Here is a 12208-nt window from a genome sequence, read left to right as displayed (position 1 = left end):
GGTCCTTCCTGATTTAATCCACCCGGATCAGGTTGGCTTTGTTCAGCAGAGGCAGGCAATGGATAATATACGCAGAACTATAGGCCTGCTCTACGCGGCTCAGAGGAAAGCCTGTCCGTTGGTGCTATTAGGATTGGACGCTGAAAAGGCCTTTGATCGGGTTCACTGGGGGTAGTTAGACTCTGTCCTGAATAGATTTGGGATAGGTCCATTATATCGGTCCTGGATTAAAGCGTTATATACTTCGCCGCAGGCTTGTGTTAAAATTAATGGGGGGCTTTCCGGTGCGTTTTTCTTGGGAAGGGGAACTAGACAGGGCTGTCCGCTCTCCCCACTATTGTTCGCTATGGCTATGGAACCGTTAGCTGCTGCTATACGAGAAAATGTGGATATTAGTGGCATACGCGTGGGAGCTCATGAGCATAAAATCCCGTTATTTGCGGATGATGTGCTCATGTCTCTGACCAAACCTTTGATCTCATTACCCAATTTAATTAAGGAAATAGAGCAATATTCTCGGATATCTGGTTACAAATTGAATGCCTCTAAGTCCATGGGGTTAGAGGTGGGGATCCCACCACAGATGAAAGAGGTGTTGAAGACTTCTTTTGCCTTTAAATGGTCGGACAGAGATATACGTTATTTGGGGGTTAGGATCCCTGGAGATCTGTCTGAATTATTTGCTCTTAATTACCCAGGTCTTCAGAGGGCTTTACGTAGAGATCTGGATAGATGGGTGAACATGGGCTTGTCTTGGTTGGGCCGGATAGCGGCAATTAAAATGAATATTCTGCCGCGCCTCCTGTACTTATTTCAGGTTTTGCCATTGCGGGTATCTCGGTCCTTTTTGTCCAGCTTGCAGGATATGTTGATTAGATTTATGTGGAACCAGAAGAGGCCGCGTTTACCACGGGCCTTATTATATAAGAGTACGCGGGTTGGAGGGCTGGGGGTACCTAATCTGTATTGGTACTATGGTGCTGCACAGGCCAGGTCAGCTGTTGAATGGTTTAGGTGTGAGGACCATAAGCTGTGGGTACACATAGAGCAGTCTTTGGTAGGTTCCCGTAAGTTAGGGCATTTAATGTGGCTCGCGGATAAATATCGAGGACAGGTTGCTCGGTTTCCTCCAACTGTACAGGCCACCTTTTACTATTGGGATCTTATGTTTCCAGAGCGCTGTCCCCCTGTTTCGGGATTGGCGCCAATAGTGGATAATCCTATGCTCGAGCCGGGAGTGGGGAGTACTCCTTTTTGTAGATGGGCGGAAGTGGGTCTGGATATGCTAGGGCAGCTTCATATTGGAGAGGATCTGATCCCTTTTGCGGCATTAATGGAAGATTATAAACTTAATCCTAGTGACCATTACAGCTACTTGCAGTTGAAACATTTCTTGAAGGGGCCTGTATATGGTAAGTGCCTAAGGAGGGAGGTGCACTCGTTGGAGGAAATCTGTGTGACTCCTAGGAGTACGCGTGGGATGATTACTTATTTGTATGGAGTGCTGGCGGCGTGACAAAATCCTTCCTTGGTGCATAGGAGGAAGTGGGAGCAGGAATTGCACTTTGACCTCTCGGATGAGGAGTGGTTGAAAATGGAGAGAGGGATATTGCGATCATCTCTAGCTGTGCATATGAAAGAGAATGCCATTAAAGTGTTTTACAGATGGTATCTTACCCCGGCTCGTCTGAATCACATGTTTCCTACAGTGCCAAAAACATGTTGGAGACAATGCGGTGAAGTGGGGACTATGGGACACATTTGGTGGTCCTGCCCTAAGGCAAAGGCCTATTGGAAAGGCGTGCAGTCATGTCTTCAGGTGTGGGTGGGAAAATCTGTGCATTGGCATCCGCTGGTCTTTATACTGGGGCAGAGGCCGGAGGGGTTGTCATCTCATCAATGGTTTTTAGTGAGGGGGGGCCTTACATGCAGCTCGACTTAACTTGGCTCAAAACTGGAAGTCGCCACTGGTCCCCTCTCTAGTAAGGTGGATCACCAGGGTGCATTATATCTGTGAGATGGAGAGACCGACGGCTGCTAAAAGGAGAATGTTGAAATGGGAAAAGATATGGACACCTTTTTTGAATGTATGTTCTGGTTGATTGATATATGGTTGAGTGATGGAGGGAGCAGTGGGGGGGGGGTTTAGGGGGGGATATGAGAAAAGTTGGGTGGGTTTGGGATCGGGGGGGGGGGAGAGGGGCGGGAATTAACCTGTAAAAACCCAAAATTTTTGAAGTCAAGTTGATAGTAGATATAGAGCTAACACGTACAATGTACCCGATGTCTTGTTTGTTTAGTAGTTCCTATTAGTTATAATATACTTTCTCCGAGGACAAGCAGGCTGCTTGTTCTCACTGATGGGTGACTTCCACGGCAGCCCCTCCAATCGGAACACTTTCTAGCAAAGTCCTTTGCTAGTCCTCGCGCGCCGATGCGCACCGCGCATGCGCGGCCGTCTTCCCGCCCGAACCGCCTCGTGCCGGCCAGTCTTCTTTTGTCCGCGCTCGGTACGGTCGTGTTTCGCCGTTCGCGCCCCAAACGTTCTATCGACTTTGTTTAAAAAAAAAAAAAAAAAAAAGGGTGTCGGAAGGAGACCTTTATGGTTTTCTCCCTTCCCGTACTTCCAGTCTTTGCCCCGGTAAGTTTTCTTTCGTCGTCAGGGTAGGCCCTATTTAGGCCTCGGTCGAAGTTTTTCTTCCCCCTATTTTTGCAGTGCCATTTTTGCCATTTCGAGTTTTGATCTCGCCGGCGCGATTTTTCCGCCCATGACATCGAAGTCTTCCAGCGGCTTCAAGAAGTGCACCCAGTGCGCCCGGGTAATCTTGCTCACTGACAGGCACGCGTCGTGTCTTCAGTGTCTGGGGGCTGGGCACCGCCCTCAGGCCTGTAGTCTATGTTCCCTTTTACAAAAGCGGACTCAGGTAGCGAGGTTAGCCCAGTGGAACGTTTTGTTCTCGGGCTCTTCGTCGGCATCGGCACCGGGAGTATCGACTGCTTCGACGTCGTCGGCGCCTGGACCTTCATCTTCGCCCCCAATTGCATCGAGTGCATCAAGGCATCGGCCCTCTGCATCGGGGCGACATCGGAAGGCTGCGTCGGCGTCGGTATCGAGACCTCCTCGGCTGCTGATGTCGTCGGACGGTGGTGCTTCGTCTGGAGTGCAGGTGAGGGCTGTCCATTCCCCTGCTGGTGGCGGTGAGCCTTCGGGTGGGTCTCCCCCCATTCCGAGGGCTCCTGCGGTACAGCCCCCCCGAGACCGACCTCCTTCGGTCTCGGCCCCGAGGAAGCGACGGCTGGATTCTACGTCCTCCTCGTCGGTGCCGGGAAGCTCCGGTGACATGCTTCGTTCCAAGAAGTCGAAGAAGCATCGTCACCGGTCCCCTTCCCGTGTCGGCACCGAGAGCTCTGGGTCACCGAGGGAGTCGGCACCCAGTAGGCATCGGCACCGAGAGGACCGCTCGCCCCTCTGTTCAAGAGGTGTCGATGCGCTCCCCTTTGGACAGCCCGGAACAGCCTCCACACCTGGAACAGACTCTGACATCGACGCCTGCATCGGCTTCCATGCCTTTTTCTACAGCCGCTCTGAACGAGAGTCTCCGGGCCGTTCTCCCAGAGATCCTGGGAGAGCTGTTGCGCCCTACCCCTCCGGTACCGGGGGTGCTTGCGCCACCGGTACCGTCGAGCGAGGCGCCGGCTGGCCCATTGCCCGGGGTGAGGTCTCCGGCGTCGGTGCCGCGTGCGGTACCGACTGCGGTAGCCTCCCAGGAAGGCTCCCCGACTACGTCGGCGGAGGGAGCTTCGCCGGTGCGGGCGAGGGAGTTTACCTCTCGACGCTCCCACCGTAGCCGTGGTTCCACGGAGTCGAGCCGGGCACGGTTGCAGACACAGGTCCGTGAACTTGTGTCTGACACCGATGGTGAGGCCTCGTGGGAAGAAGAAGAAGACATCAGATATTTCTCTGACGAGGAGTCTGAGGGTCTCCCTGCTGATCCCACTCCCTCTCCTGAAAGACAGCTTTCTCCTCCCGAGAGTCTGTCTTTCGCTTCCTTTGTCCGGGAGATGTCTACGGCCATCCCCTTCCTGGTGGTTGTGGAGGACGAGCCCAGGGCTGAAATGTTTGAGCTCCTGGACTATCCTTCTCCACCTAAGGAAGCGTCCACAGTACCCATGCATCATGTCCTCAAAAAGACTGCTGGCGAACTGGACCAAGCCATTAAGTAATCCCCACATCCCCAAGAAGATTGAGTCCCAGTACTGAATCCATGGGGACCCAGAGCTGATGCACACTCAGTTGCCTCATGACTCTGGTTGTGGATTTGGCCCTAAAGAAGGCCAAGAGTTCTAGGGAGCATGCTTCGGCGCCCCCGGGCAAGGACTCTAGAACCTTGGACTCCTTTGGGAGGAAGGCCTACCATTCTTCTATGCTCGTGGCCAAAATTCAGTCGTACCAGCTCTACACGAGCATACACATGCGGAACAATGTGCGGCAGTTGGCGGGCTTGGTGGATAAGCTCCCCCCTGAGCAAGCCAAGCCTTTTCAGGAGGTGGTCAGGCAGCTGAAGGCGTGCAGAAAAAACCTGGCCAGAGGGGTGTATGACACCTTTGATGTTGCGTCCAGGGCCGCTGCTCAAGGTGTGGTGATGCGCAGACTCTCATGGCTGCGTGCCTCCGACCTGGAGAATAGAATCCAGCAGCGGATTGCGGACTCGCCTTGCCGTGCGGATAATATTTTTGGAGAAAAAGTCGAACAGGTGGTAGAGCAGCTCCACCAGCGGGACACCGCATTCGACAAGTTCTCCCGCCGGCAGCCTTCAGCCTCTACCTCTACAGGTAGAAGATTTTGGGGGGGAAGGAAGACTGTTCCCTACTCTTCTGGCAAGCGTAGGTACAATCCTCCTCCTCGACAGCCTGCGGCCCAGGCTAAGCCCCAGCGCGCTCGCTCTCGTCAGCAGCGTGCGCCTCAGCAGGGCCCCTCGGCTCCCCAGCAAAAGCAAGGGACGAGCTTTTGACTGGCTCCAGCAGAGCATAGCCGACATCCAAGTGTCAGTGCCGGGCGACCTGCCAGTCGGAGGGAGGTTGAAAGCTTTTCACCAAAGGTGGCCTCTCATAACCTCCGATCAGTGGGTTCTCCAAATAGTCCGGCAAGGATACACCCTCAATTTGGCCTCAAAACCTCCAAATTGTCCACCGGGAGCTCAGTCTTACAGCTTCCACCACAAGCAGGTACTTGCAGAGGAACTCTCCGCCCTTCTCAGCACCAGTGCGGTCGAGCCCGTGCCATCCGGGCAAGAAGGGCTGGGATTCTATTCCAGGTACTTCCTTGTGGAAAAGAAAACAGGGGGGATGCGTCCCATCCTAGACCTAAGGGCCCTGAACAAATATCTGGTCAAAGAAAAGTTCAGGATGCTTTCCCTGGGCACCCTTCTCCCCATGATTCAGGAAAACGATTGGCTATGCTCTCTGGACTTGAAGGATGCCTACACACACATCCCGATACTGCCAGCTCACAGACAGTATCTGCGATTTCAGCTGGGCACACGTCACTTCCAGTACTGTGTGCTACCTTTTGGGCTCGCCTCTGCGCCCAGAGTGTTCACGAAGTGCCTGGCTGTAGTAGCAGCGGCACTTCGCAGACTGGGGGTACACGTGTTCCCATATCTCGATGATTGGCTGGTGAAGAACACATCCGAGGCAGGAGCCCTGCAGTCCATGCAGATGACTATTTGCCTCCTGGAGCTACTGGGGTTTGTGGTAAATTACCCAAAGTCCCATCTTCTCCCAGTGCAGAAACTCGAATTCATAGGAGCTCTGCTGGATTCTCGGATGGCTCGCGCCTATCTCCCAGAGACGAGAGCCAACAACTTGTTGTCCCTCTTCTCGCGGGTGCGAGCGTCTCAGCAGATCACAGCTCGGCAGATGTGGAGATTGCTGGGCCACATGGCCTCCACAGTTCATGTGACTCCCATGGCCCGCCTTCACATGAGATCTGCTCAATGGACCCTAGCTTCCCAGTGGTTTCAGGCTGCTGGGGATCTAGAAGACGTGATCCACCTGTCCACGAGTTTTCTCAAATCCCTGTATTGGTGGACGATTTGGTCCAATTTGACTCTGGGACGTCCTTTCCAAATTCCTCAGCCACAAAAAGTGCTGACCACGGATGCGTCTCTCCTGGGATGGGGAGCTCATGTCGATGGGCTTCACACCCAAGGAAGCTGGGACCTCCAGGAACGCGATCTGCAGATCAATCTTCTGGAGTTACGAGCGATCTGGAACGCTTTGAAGGCTTTCAGAGATCGGCTGTCCCACCAAATTATCCAAATTCAGACAGACAACCAGGTTGCCATGTATTACGTCAACAAGCAGGGGGGCACCGGATCTCGCCCCCTGTTTCAGGAAGCCATCAGCATGTGGCTCTGGGCTCGCCGTCACGGCATGGCACATATCTGGCAGGCGTAAACAACAGTCTGGCCGACAGGTTGAGCAGGATTATGCAACCTCACGAGTGGTCGCTCAATTCCGGTGTAGTGCGTCAGATCTTCCAGGTGTGGGGCACCCCCTTGGTAGATCTCTTCGCATCTCGAGCCAACCACAAAGTCCCTCAGTTCTGTTCCAGGCTTCAGGCCCACGGCAGACTGGCATCGGATGCCTTCCTCCTGGACTGGGGGGAGGGTCTGCTGTATGCTTATCCTCCCATACCTCTGGTGGGGAAGACTTTGTTGAAACTCAAGCAAGACCGAGGCACCATGATTCTGATTGCTCCTTTTTGGCCGCGTCAGATCTGGTTCCCTCTTCTTCTGGAGTTGTCCTCCGAAGAACCGTGGAGATTGGAGTGTTTTCCGACCCTCATCACACAGGACGAAGGGGCGCTTCTGCATCCCAACCTCCGGTCCCTGGCTCTCACGGCCTGAATGTTGAGAGCGTAGACTTTGCCTCTTTGGGTCTGTCAGAGGGTGTCTCCCGCATCTTGCTTGCTTCCAGGAAAGATTCCACTAAGAGGAGTTACTTCTTTCTGTGGAGGAGGTTTGCCGTCTGGTGTGACAGCAAGGCCCTAGATCCTCGCTCTTGTCCTACACAGACCCTGCTTGAATACCTTCTGCACTTGTCTGAGTCCGGTCTCAAGACCAACTCTGTAAGGGTTCACCTTAGTGCAATCAGTGCATACCATTACCATGTGGAAGGTAAGCCGATCTCAGGTCAGCCTTTAGTTGTTCGCTTCATGAGAGGTTTGCTTTTGTCAAAGCCCCCTGTCAAGCCTCCTACAGTGTCATGGGATCTCAATGTCGTTCTCACCCAGCTGATGAAACCTCCTTTTGAGCCACTGAATTCCTGCCATCTGAAGTACTTGACCTGGAAGGTCATTTTCTTGGTGGCAGTTACTTCAGCCCGTAGAGTCAATGAGCTTCAGGCCCTGGTAGCCCAGGCCCCTTACACCAAATTTCATCATAACAGAGTAGTCCTCCGCACTCACCCTAAGTTCTTGCCGAAGGTTGTGTCGGAGTTCCATCTGAACCAGTCAATTGTCTTGCCAACATTCTTTCCCCGTCCTCATTCCTGCCCTGCTGAACGTCAGCTGCACACATTGGAGTGCAAGAGAGCATTGGCCTTCTATCTGGAGCGGACACAGCCCAACAGACAGTCCGCCCAATTGTTTGTTTCTTTTGATCCCAACAGGAGGGGAGTGGCTGTGGGAAAACGCACCATATCTAATTGGCTAGCAGATTGCATTTCCTTCACTTACGCCCAGGCTGGGCTGGCTCTTGAGGGTCATGTCACGGCTCATAATGTTAGAGCCATGGCAGCGTCGGTAGCCCACTTGAAGTCAGCCACTATTGAAGAGATTTGCAAAGCTGCGACGTGGTCATCTGTCCACACATTCACATCTCATTACTGCCTGCAGCAGGATACCCAACGCGACAGTCGGTTCGGGCAGTCAGTGCTTCAGAATCTGTTCGGGGTTTAGAATCGAACTCCACCCCCCTAGGCCCATGTTTGTTCTGTTCCAGGCTGACACTCTCAGTTAGTTGGTAAATTTTTTAGGTCAATCTCAGTTATGTCCTCGCCGTTGCGAGGCCCAATTGACCATGGTTGTTGTTTTGAGTGAGCCTGGGGGCTAGGGATACCCCATCAGTGAGAACAAGCAGCCTGCTTGTCCTCGGAGAAAGCGAATGCTACATACCTGTAGAAGGTATTCTCCGAGGACAGCAGGCTGATTGTTCTCACAAACCCGCCCGCCTCCCCTTTGGAGTTGTGTCTTCCCTTCTCTTTGTCTTGCTACATATGAGACTGGCCAGCACGAGCCGGTTCGGGCGGGAAGACGGCCGCGCGGTGCGCATTGGCGCGCGAGGACTAGCAAAGGACTTTGCTAGAAAGTGTTCCGATTGGAGGGGCTGCCGTGGACGTCACCCATCAGTGAGAACAATCAGCCTGCTGTCCTCGGAGAATACCTTCTACAGGTATGTAGCATTCGCTTTGTATAAAATAGTATTGTACGGAACTACATATGCTTTGTTATGTGTTAACAATGCTTAATAAAGATTTCTATAAATTAAAAAAAAAAAAGAAAATGGTTCAGTGGGAAGCAACAAAGGGTACTGATAATTTAAGCTTACCTTTAGGGAAGGGTATGTTATCAGTGATGTGCCTTGGGGATCAGTCTTTGGTCCAATTCTTTTGACATTTTTTGCAACTGATATTACGAAGGGGTGCTGGGGAAAGGTTTGCTTCTTTTGGATGCTAAAATCTGCCAGAGTAGAAATACTTGAATTGTGTGTAAAACATAAGGAGGAATCTAGTGAAGCTTGAGGAGTGACCTAGAGTTTGACATTTGAGATTTAATGCTAAAAATATAGGATTATGCATTTGGGCGTCGAAAACCCAAGGGTATGGTACATCATAGGCCTTGGTCTTCACTCCCAGTTCTCAAGGGCTGCCAACAGCTCAGGTTTTCAGGATATCCCTGATGACTACTGTAATATCCCCTCTGTCCCTTTCCCCCTAGGAGGAGAGGACATTTCAGCCCTAGGGGCTGGAAATAAGAGAGCCAATCAGACTTAGATATAGGCACAACCAGTAAAAATCTTTATTGGTATCTCACTAAGCCAATACAAAATAATTGTTCTCTCTGGAGCAGGTTGTCACACAGAAAAAGCCAGACGCAAAGACTGAATAACAAAGTCTGCTCAGCCCATGTCCCTTAGTTATCACATATATACTGTTGTAAGTTTCGTTTCTCCTTATATGGTCTGTGCCAGAGCCGGTGATGGGAGGCGGGGCGGGTGGTTGGGGGGCGGGGATAGTGCTGGGCAGACTTATACGGTCTGTATAAGTCTGTATAAGTCTGCCCAGAAAACGGTAATGGAATTCAAACATGCTTGGGATAAACATAAAGGAATCCTGCTCTGTAATTTTGTTTGTAATAATAGCCTCTACCATTTTCCCTGGCACCGACGTCAGACTCACTGGTCTATAATTTCCAGAATCTCCCCTGGAACCTTTTTAAAAAATGGGCGTTACATTGGCCACCCTCCAATCTTCCGGTACCACGATCGATTTTAAGGATAAATTGCATATCACTAGCAGTAGCTCCGCAAGCTCATTTTTCAGTTCTATCAGTACTCTAGGATGAATACTATCCGGTCCAGGAGATTTGCTACTCTTCAGTTTGCTGAACTGCCCCATTACGTCCTCCAGGTTTACTGTGAAGTCAGTAAGTTTCTCCGACTCGTCCGCTTGAAATATCATTTCCAACACCAGTATCCCACCCAAATCTTCCTCGGTGAAGACCGAAGCAAAGAATTCATTCAATCTCTCCGCTACGAACCTTTTCCAGAGATGGGAGGGCGGTAGAACGAGAGGACATGATATGAGAGTGAAGGGGGGCAGACTCAAGAAAAATGTCAGGAAGTATTTTTTCACAGAGAGAGTGGTAGATACTTGGAATGCCCTCCCGCGGGATGTGGTGGAGATGAAAACGGTAGCGGAATTCAAGCATGCGTGGGATAAACATAAAGGAATCCTGTGCAGAAGGAATGGATCCTCAGAAGCTTAGCCGAGATTGGGAGGCGGGGCTGGTGTTTGGGTGGTGGGGCTAATTCTGGGCAAGACTTCTACGGTCTGTGTCCTGAAAATGGCAGATACAAATCAAGGTAAGGTATACACAAAAAGTAGCACATATGAGTTTATCTTGTTGGGCAGACTAGATGGACCATGCAGGTCTTTTTCTGCCGTCATCTACTATGTTATTATGTCTTTGTCTTCCTTGATCGCCCCTTTTACCCCTCGGTTATCCAGCGGCCCAACCGATTCTTTTGCCGGCTTCCTGCTTTTAATATACCGAAAAATTTTTTTACTATGCTTTTTTGCCTCTAATGCTATCTTTTTTTCATAATCCCTCTTGGCCTTCTTTATCTGCGCCTTGCATTTGCTTTGACACTCCTTATGCTGCTTCTTGTTATTTTCAGATGGTTCTTTCTTCCATTTTCTGAAGGCATTTCTTTTAGCCCTAATAGCTTCCTTCACCTCACTTTTCAACCAGGCCGGCTGTCTTTTGGAGTTCCGTCTTTCTTTTCTAATTTGTGGAATATGTTTGGCCTGGGCCTCCAGGATGGTATTTTTGAACAGCGTCCATGCCTGTTGTACAGTTTTTACCCTCTCATTTGTCCCCCTAAGTTTTTTTTCCACCGTTCTTCTCACTTTATCATAGTCTCCTTTTTTAAAGTTAAACGCTAATGTATTTGACTTCCTGTGTATAGTTACTTCAAGGTTGATATCAAAACTGATCATATTATGATCACTGTTGTCAAGCGGCCCCAGTACCATAACGTCCCTCACCAGATCATGCGCTCCACTAAGGACCAAGTCTAGAATTTTTCCTTCTCTCGTCGGCTCCTGCACCAGCTGCTCCATAAAGCTGTCCTTGATTTCATCAAGGAATTGTACCTCTCTGTTGTGAAGCGCTGCATACGACTGGTAGCGTTATAGAAATGATTTATAGTAGTATTAGCGTGTCCCGATGTTACATTTACCCAGTCTATATTTGGATAATTGAAGTCACCCATTATTATCACATTGCCCATTTTGTTTGCGTCTCTGATTTTTTTTAATCATTTCTGCGTCTTCCTGCTCATCCTGGCGAGGTGGACAGTAGTACACTCCTATCACCGTCCTTTTCCCTTTTATACATGGAATTTCAACCCACAATGATTCAATGGTGTGATTTGTGTCCTGCTGAATTTGTAATCTATCTGTGTCAAGGCTCTCGTTAATATACAATGCTACCCCTCCACCAGTCCAGTTCACCCTATCAGTATGATATACTTTGTACCCTGGTATGACAGTGTCCCACTGGTTATCCTCCTTCCACCAGGTCTCAGTAATGCCTATTATATCCAATTTTTCATTTAGTGCAATATATTCCAACTCTCCCATCTTATTTCTTAGACTCCTAGCATTTACATATAGACATTTCAAGGTGTGTTTGTTGTTCCTATTTGCATGATGCTTAGTACGCCTTGTAGCGCTATAGAAATGCTAAATAGTAGTAGTAGTTGTAATCTTTTGTCTGATCTTTAGTTGTTTTTTTTAATTTTTTTATTTATAAATTTCAAATTATACACCAAGTATTACACTTGTAAAGAAAAGGTACATTTGTCCATAACTTTATAAAGCAATATTCAAGAAATAATAAATCCTGACAGAGTACACACTAGTCCTCAATATTAAATCCAAGGTTTAACAATAACCGGAGAATTTAAATAACAGTTTTGAAAGAAAATAGAACCGGTCTGGGGTTTTCTTTTTTTCTATTCAAGCAAGTTCTTTTCACTTCAAAGACTTTTTGGCTGTTATAAATTCACTAAGTTGTATAGATTCAAAAAAAACCATATTTGACCGATTGATAGCAGACAATGCACTTACACGGGTAATGTAAGAAAAATGTTGTACCTAGCTGGAGGACTCCTGGCTTCAGTAACAAAAACTGCCTGCGTCTTTTTTGAGTCTCCTTAGAGACGTCAGGAAATATACGTACTTTGAAACCCATAAATTCTTTTTCTCTATTTTTAAAGAATTTCTTCATAACCATTGTTTTATCAATAGAGATAGCTAGAGTTATTAACAATGTAGCCGAGGCTACTAAGTCCTCTGTTGGTGTCTCTAAAATCACTGATACATCAAGTGGTTGCTCTTGTTGTTGTATAGAGGTCCC

At 49.5% G+C, this 12208-nt stretch overlaps 1 protein-coding gene across 1 annotated transcript in view; it reads left to right on the top strand.

The window, feature by feature from the left end:
- COQ6 (coenzyme Q6, monooxygenase) overlaps nt 1-12208 on the top strand; it is a 179608-nt gene that overhangs the window by 116762 nt on the left and 50638 nt on the right. The window lies entirely within an intron of this gene.

The sequence above is a fragment of the Microcaecilia unicolor genome, chromosome 9 (assembly GCF_901765095.1).
Source record: "Microcaecilia unicolor chromosome 9, aMicUni1.1, whole genome shotgun sequence".
In the NCBI taxonomy this organism is placed as follows: Eukaryota; Metazoa; Chordata; class Amphibia; order Gymnophiona; family Siphonopidae; genus Microcaecilia; species Microcaecilia unicolor.
The sequence above is the reverse complement of the archived record's forward strand: the minus strand, read 5'-3'. Positions and strand labels throughout refer to the sequence as shown.